Below are 8,964 nucleotides of genomic sequence, written 5' to 3'. Positions count from 1 at the left end.
GGTTGAGCTTGACTGGGTTTGGGTATTAAGCTGGACTGCATTTCAGTGACATATTCCCTTCCCAGGGAAAGGTTTTAAGTTAGTACAAATGATAAAATCTCTTTTCAAAGAGTAAATAGTATAGTGTGTTCAAATGTAGAAAATAACTACATTTGCTTTATATATTGTACCTTTTATATTAGAAAAAATTAATGGCCTTGGATTCTGCAAAGTCAGTTCAAAAACTAATAAAATTGCAAGATAATAATATAAATAATACAAATAATTTGATGATTTATGAATAGATGAAAACTCACTATTACCTAAATTTTAAATAAGAATTTTATTTTCCTGTCTGCCCCTGGATGCCGCTGAGTAAGGATCATTAAAGTCTCCCCTCCCACCGCCGTCATGTCTAAGTCAGAGTCTCCCAAAGAGCGTGAACAGCTGAGGAAGCTCTTCATCGGAGGTCTGAACTTTGAAACAACTGATGAGAGTCTGAGGAGCCATTTTGAGCAATGGGGAACACTTACGGACTGTGTGGTAATGAGAGATCCAAACACCAAGCGCTCCAAAGGCTTTGGGTTTGCCACAGATGCCACTGTGGAGGAGGTGGATGCAGCCATGAATGCAAGGCCACACAAGGTGGATGGAAGAGTTGTGGAACCAAAGAGGGCTGTCTCAAGAGAAGATTCTCAAAGACTTGGTGCCCACTTAACTGTGAAAAAGATTTTTGTTGGTGACATTAAAGAAGACACTGAAGAACATCATCTAAGAGATTATTTCAAACCGTATAGGAAAATTGAAGTGATTGAGATCATGACTGACCAAGGCAGTGGCAAAAAGAGGGGTTTTGCTTTTGTAACATTTGATGACCATGATTCTGTAGACAAGATTGTCATTTAAAAATACCATACTGTGAATGGCCACAACTGTGAAGTAAGGAAAGCACTCTCTAAGCAAGAGATGGCTAGTGCTTCATCCAGCCAAAGAGGTCGAAGTGGTTCTGGAAACTTTGGTGGTGGTCGTAGAGGTGGTTTTGGTGGGAATGACAACTTTGGTCGCAGAGGAAACTTCAGTGGTCGAGGTGGCTTTGGTGGCAGTCGAGGTGGTGGTGGATATGGTGGCAGTGGGGATGGCTATAACGGATTTGGTAATGATGGGAGCAACTTTGGAGGTGGCGGAAGCTATAATGATTTTGGCAATTACAACAATCAATCCTCAAATTTTGGACCCATGAAAGGAGGCAATTTTGGAGGCAGAAGCTCTGGCCCTTATGGTGGTGGAGGCCAATACTTCTCCAAACTACGAAACCAAGGTGGCTATGGTGGTTCCAGCAGCAGCAGTAGCTACGGCAGTGGCAGAAGGTTTTAATTACTGCCAGGAAACAAAGCTTAGCAGGAGAGGAGAGCCAGAGAAGTGACAGGGAAGCTACAGGTTACAACAGATTTGTGAACTCAGCCAAGCACAATGGTGGCAGGGCCTACCTGCTACAAAGAAGACATGTTTTAGACAATACTCATGTGTATGGGCAAAAAAACTCGAGGACTGTATTTGTGACTAATTGTATAACAGGTTATTTTAGTTTCTGTTCTGTGGAAAGTGTAAAGCATTCCAACAAAGGGTTTGAATGTAGATTTTTTTGTTTGCACCCATGCTGTTGATTGCTAAATGTAATAGTCTGATCATGACACTGAATAAATGTGTCTTTTTTTTAAATGTGCTGTGTAAAGTTAGTCTACTCTGAAGCCATCTTGGTATACTACCCCAACAGTGTGAAGTTAGAACTCCTTCAGGGTGATGCCAGGTTCCATTCGAAATTTATTTGCAACCTGCTTGGGCACAGAAGACATTGTCTCCACAAACCTTGGTGTAGTTGAACTGACAGTTAATGTGTTGTGACCTGGAGTTCACCATTAAAAGGTCACCCAAGCAAAGTCCTAGAGTTTATTTGGTTATTAATATGATTGTTGGCACATCCTATGCAATATATCTAAATTGAATTATGGTATCAGATAAAATTATAGATGGGATTAAAGCTTGTGTATCATCCATTATCATGTGTAATCAATAAACGATATAATATTCTCTTGAAAAAAAAAAAGAATTTTATTTTCCTGCAGACTCTTTCCTTTGTATTTATGTTTTATGTCCTCTTCTTGTGTTTCACACATCATTTATTTTTCTTTAGACCTCTTTCTGTCGTGTATTTTATTCATTCCATTTTACTTCATTTCTCTCATTTCCTGAGACCTCCCCACTGGTAATTATAGATATTTCTTGGCAAGAGGTGACTTGTTTTTCATTTCTTTGTCTACTGTTGTCTTTCCTGAAAAATTCAGTGAACAAATATACACTCCCATGAATATTCTGTCACAAAAGAAACTTAGGAGGAAGATGAAATCAGTCATTTTCAATGGCCTTTTCCCCCAATCTCATGGCTCTGGGGCTCTCTAATGCTTCATGTTTTCTTTTGCATAGGTTAGTAGGTACTTTTGTATAATATTCATCTGGGAACCACTTGATTCTCTGTGAATTTGTCACTATAGACCTAAATTAAGGCAGTTGGCACAAGTCACTGCTACAAATAGGTAGCTCACAAAAGGGAGATCCAAATAACTAATGATAAAGCAACAAATATTCCCCCCCCCCACTTTTAGCTGCTTTCTCATTATACACAATCCACAAATTGGGAATTCCTTCTACAGGCAGTGAAACATTTTTTGTCATTTAATTTCCATTTTGGTTTCCTTTAAATTGTATATGTTTTGTTTTTTGTTTTTTGTTTTTTTGTTTTTTTCTTTAAGCCATATAAGTCTGTATTTTAAACTAAAGGTAAGAATTGATGCTAAGAATTTTGGTAAAAGTAAACTTAAATTTGATCATGTTTCAATAAAATAAAAATATCCTTTGTGCTGAATCATTATTATGATAGACTCTACTTTTATAAAATATCTCTATAAATCTGGTCTAAATAATGTTTCGATTATTATTTGACCTATTCATTAATTGTAATTTTTCCACAGACCCTGTGGTTATCCCAAAATATGTGCATCTAACTCTAAACAAAGGAATATTATGTTAGAGTTACCTGATAAATCTTGTCTTTGCACGATTTATTGCAGGTATCTCCAAATTATCAGTGAAACATAAGCAACAATTTTAATTGTCCATAAAATTGTACACCTAATCTGACTCATATTAATTTCTCTGGAGACAGCTCTTATTTCTATTAACTCATAGGTTTTCAAGCTGTCCTTTTAAGCTCCCTTTGGATTCTAAACCCTTAAAGACTCATAGCCACTCTGTAGAAATACTTCACTCCTCTCTGTAGGGAATATACAGACTTAAATCTGCTCAGTTCTCCGTTGAAATGTAGTTATATCAAAAAATCCATCCTTGACCCTGCAGACTAGGATAGGTCTTGGCTCTCAGAGCTCCCTTTCCTTCCGGTTGTAGCATTTATCACAAGTGCAGTCAAGCACACATTAGCGTGGTTAGTTATTATTAACTGCATTACTAGTTACACAGTTCCATATCAATTGTTAATAGTGTTCATTGCTGTTATTTCCAGTTCTTAGCACGAAAAATATATCCCAGCTCTGGCCTATATTAAGTGACTGGCAAATATTTGTTCAGTTAATTAATACATCAGTGAAAAGGCAGATGGCAGTATAAGTAGTAAGTAAACATAAGATCCTCAAGAATATAGTCTTTTTCCCTATATGTATAAAATCATAGGAAGTAAAGGACTATTCAGAAATTTTTTTAAAAAACACATGAAAAGCAAATATAGAAATATACATTTTAAACCTGACACTCAAACTTAGCATTATTTAGTACTATCAAGAAATTTTCTTGTGATTTCATTCACTGCGAACTTAGAATAACAGTCAAATCGTTCCTCAGCTTTCAATTTCAAAGGGATATGCTATCAGTAAGTATACATACTGTAATTTAAAAAACACTTTAATCTCTATCCTTAAAGAAAAGTTAGTGTTATCACATTATATTATATATTATATTCCCATCAACATCGTGGATTAATGCATTTCCAAGGTATTTCCTCAGTCTATAAACATATTTTTTCTTCTTAAGTACTTCTAAAATTCTAGGTTCATCTTTTTTATAATTTCAAAAATCCAAAAGGACAAACAAATTTAATATCATACATCTATGTCCAAAGGAAGGGAGTTCATATAGATTCAGGTATAATTATTCACTGAGGATATAATATGAAACATTTCCTAAAATGAATTGCTTACTGAACCCTTTTAGTATGGAAATCTGAAAACTCTTTTACACTAAACTCTTACTTATTCTTTCAATAATAAATATTAGTTTAACATATACCATAGTCTATACCATTATGTACTTTAGTCTGTGCTCACTTTTTAAAACTCTGTGTGTGTGTGAAAGAGAGAAAGAGAATATTATATGTATATACAACATGCAACAGGAAGTCACAGTCTAAGTGAGAAATAGGAGATTTAATCTTCTATTTTAATATAACTTGAAGTTTTTAAATGTTTTTTCTCCATGTATTAGTTTTGCTTCAATACAGGAGACTTTGCAAAACCACAGTGTAGGTGTCACGTGAATTGAGTCTTAATAGATGTGGAAGAATTATACTCTTACACTTGCTATACTTTGAGCATAATAGTAATACTGAAAAATGGAGAAAAAAAAGATTAGAGAGAGACTGGGATTAGACCAAGAATTGCATTTCATATCATACCAAGTACTTTAAATGTTATTTTCTAGAAAATGGAGGCCATTGAAGGATTTTTAACAAGAAATTAAAAGGAGAGTATTTTCAGCAGCGTGGGAAATAGTTGAGAGGAGGTAGATGACAAAGGAAGATCATTACAATAAAGCAAGAGATTATGAGGATGTGAATTAATATAGTGGCATTAGACATCCAGAGATTCAGATGGACAGGAAAGGTTATATATAAGTGTAATAGGAAGCAGTGACCAGTTGGTTGTGGACGATAAAGGAATAGGAGAAGCTCTGTTCCAAACTTAGGTGCCTGAGTAAATGAGGTTATTAGCTGAAAATGAGCAATGGATTTTACATTCAGATGAATTATGAGTTCAAATTTAGCTGCCAGAGATTGATTTGATTATGGATCATCTATATGGAGGTTCAGAGTGGTACAAATAGAGAAAGATTAGATATATAGATGTTGGTTTATACAGTTCAAGTGTTGGTTGTACTTTGCGAGTTGTATACATAGATAATTAAAATCTAGGCTACAGATGAAATTTTCAGAATTCATAGTGACTACAAAGAATTAAAAAGCAGAAGCTGGAAAGCAGAGAAACAGCAGTTAGGGGCAGGAGAAAGAAAACAGAGTGAATAGTTTGGTCAGAATACAACATGGTCTCAGCATGGTGTGGTCCAGAGAATAGGATTTTTGTTAGTTAAGGGATATCTTTGAAGTTAATGATGACTTTCCCAGGTTTCCAGAACATGATTGGATGGAACTGCTTCCAAGGTTTATCTGGTCACTCTTTATTTACTACCTAAATCAGTACTAATAAAGGAGTTGACTATAAGATTTACACAGACTGTCCATCTTTCTTTGAAGGTAGGCAAGTCTTTCTGTAACCAATATTTTACTTTCTTCTGTGAGTCTCAAAGGCACCTGATCTTATCCAGGACTTCCTTGCATCATAAAAATATAAACTAGACAGTGTATTCCTTCTACATGTATGGAATGTACACTGATATTATAACATGCCTGAGGACATGGTTAACGTCTTGGATATGGGTGTATAAAAACCTTTTAACATTTCTTGTGAGGCTGGTTTAGTGAACTCCTTTAGTTTTTGCTTATCTGGAAGACTCTGTATTACTCCTTCAATTCTGAATGATAACTTTGTCAGGGAGAGTATTCTTGGAAGTTTTTTTCTTTCAGCACTTGGAAAATATTGTGCCACTCTCTTCTGGCCTGCAAAGTTTCCACTGAAAAATCTGTTGTTAACTTTATGGAAATAAATAGACCTATTTATTTAAATAAATAAATAAAAGTAAAAAAAAAAAAAGATCCTCTCCCTGTCTTTAACGTCTGACATTTTAATTATAATGTATCTTTTTTTTTTAAAGATTTTATTTATTTAGTTGACAGAGAGAGATCACAAGTAGGCAGAGAGGCAGGCAGAGAGCGTGAGAGGGAAGCAGGCTCCCTTCAGAGCAGAGAGCCTGACGTGGGACTCGATCCCAGGACCCTGAGATCATGACCTGAGCCGAAGGCAGTGGCTTAAACCACTGAGCCACCCAGGCGCCCCAATTAGAATGTATCTTGATGTGAGTCTCTTTGGGTTCACATTACCTGGCTCTAGATGTTTGTTTCTTTCCCTGGATTAGGAAATGATAAAACTACTAAGTGTTAAAAAAAAAAAATCCAAGTGATAAATATATATATCTATATACATAACTTGGATGTATATGTATATACATATATGTATATAGATATATATATATATATTTATCACTTGGATTTTTTTAACACTTAGTAGTTTTTATCATTTCCTATATATATGTATATAGATATATATATGTATTTTTTATAAAAAATGTATATTCAAATATATATATATGTGACTTATCAGGGGTAAATTAGCTGCTATTTGTTAGACTGCACTTATTTATTTATTATTTATTATTTAATTACTTAGATTCTTTCAAAATAGTTAGACAGTCTACACTTCACTGGCATGTTTAAGTTAACAAAACTTTTTGTTAGGGATACCTGAGTGGTTCAGTCAGTTTAGCATCTGCCTTTGGCTCAGGTCATGATCTCAGGGTCCTGGGATCCCAGAGTCCCAATTCGGGCTCCTCACTCAGCAGGGAGCCTACTTCTCTTTCTGCCTGCAACTCCCCCTGCTTTGCATGCACTCTCTCTCCCTCTCTGGCAAATAAATAAAATCTTTTTTAAAAAACCTTTTTGTTAACTACAGAGAAACAGTTATCTGTGGTAAAGGGGCAGGCATAGCTTTGGAGTACTTGCTCTACGCAGGAAAGACCTTTCATTTGATCCTGGAAAAAGTGACATGGACACTCAAAGAACTCAGAACTTAGTGCCATGGGGACTTAGAAGACTTTGGGTGGTTTATGTTTGTTTGTTTGTTTTTAAGTGTGTGTGTGTGTGTGTGTGTGTGTGTGTGTGTGTGTTTACATAGAGATTTAATTAATGACTGTCTCTCCCAGAATACTATAAACCCTATCAGCAAAGGGGTCATACCTATAAGACTGTATACGTTTTTTGACTGGTACATAGCAACACCTGGGAGATAGTAAGCATTCCATAAATACTCTTTGATTGAATGAATAAATGATGAATAAATAAAAAGTAGTCACAGTGAACAAAGAGGTAATCAAGGGATTTCAAAACTAGAAGAGAGGTATAAATAAATGGCCATGGAAACACGGATAGAGAAGGATAATAAATTCTGACCAGTGTTGGTCCACATACAGGAGGATGGAAGAATCAACATCTGAGCTCAGTCTTGAAGAATAGAGTTTTGGCAAATGCTCCAATGGGGTGGAGCTCAAAGGGATGGCCTTTCTAGCAGAGAAAATTCTAAAAGATCAGAGATAAGAAAGTACATATTCAATCTGGAAACTGAAGAGATTGTTTAGAATCAGAATGTAAAATGAATTATACCATACCTGGATTTTATCCTATAGCCATGAACTTTAAATAAACAAAAAGAATAAGAAGGAGGAAGAGGAGGAGAATGAAAGAATATTAAGAGTTTGCTAAAATTGTTAAAACTATTAAGTACTAATTTGAAAGAGGTCTGAAAATTTGCATTTTATCATTTTAATTTTGCTCATTTGAATATTATATGCATCTTTGAGATTTTAAGTTGTATGTATTTCTATTTTCAATTTCAAAAATTTTTAAACTTTCTGTGTTATATGTTCCAGTTCTAAAATAAGTCAATGCTGATTTGAAAGATAAAAGTCTATACCATGTTTTAGAAACAAAGTTTTAAAAAAAAAGTAAATAAATTTGACCACCTAGAAAAACAAACCAACTTACTTCTTTTTTTTTTTCAACTTACTTCTTAATAAGACACTTCATACCAGAAGATATTAGATACAAGATATTAGAACAACCTACTTAAGATACACACAAGCAAAAGAAATGTGAGCCAAGGATTTTATGTCCATTCAAAACTGGTATAAAGGCCAAAAATAATCTGTTATGAACATGGGAGAACACAGGACCTATGAACATTTCCTAGAGAATCAACTAGAGCTCAAGCTTCAGATCACCAGAAAAATCAAGGGACAAGTTTGAGTAATATGTCTAGTGGAAAAAATTGAACAAATTTTTCTGTAGAACAAAGACTAAATCCTATGTATAAAGGTTTTATTTTATAGAAACACTATATATTTTCTGAAAAAAATCGATATAAGAACACACAGTGGTGAAGGGATAAGTAATACTCTCTCTCAGGCTTACTAGTAATCCATCAAATGCTCCTGGCCTGCACATTATACTTATGCCTAGGGAAACATCTGTATTTGGTATTGGTCTTGTTAATTAGCCAAAAAGTCCTTTTTGGCCTTCATTTTGGTCTTAGCCTGTGGGAGACTAATTTAATGTCATATCTGACATTCCTGTAATTGTACATGACCAAACGATTTGTGATCAAGTTATAGATCATCATATGTAGTCAGTATAAAAATGTGAAAAATATAGCACCAGGCATGTCATCTCACTTACTGTTTTTCTCTTTCAAACCAGCAAGTGATTATGTAATTGAAAATATAACACAAATCAAAGTAATTGATATTAAATTGTATTTTAGTCCTAATATGTTTGGGCAACCAAAATTCATATTAAAAAATAAGCTTTGTGAAATACATTTATTTATTTAAATGCATTTATATCCCAAGGAACTCAAGAAAATATCTTATTTGAAACTTTTCTAAAGTGATAGTGTAAACAAGCAAGTGAATGCCAAA

At 34.5% G+C, this 8,964-nt stretch overlaps 1 pseudogene; it reads left to right on the top strand.

Annotated features, from left to right (window-relative positions):
- Nucleotides 1-390: 390 nt before the first annotated feature.
- Nucleotides 391-1,536, top strand: LOC123938721 (annotated as a pseudogene).
- Nucleotides 1,537-8,964: the final 7,428 nt, after the last annotated feature.

The sequence above is a fragment of the Meles meles genome, chromosome 3 (genome assembly GCF_922984935.1).
Source record: "Meles meles chromosome 3, mMelMel3.1 paternal haplotype, whole genome shotgun sequence".
Classification (NCBI taxonomy): domain Eukaryota; kingdom Metazoa; phylum Chordata; class Mammalia; order Carnivora; family Mustelidae; genus Meles; species Meles meles.
This window is presented reverse-complemented; position numbering and strand designations above follow the sequence as displayed.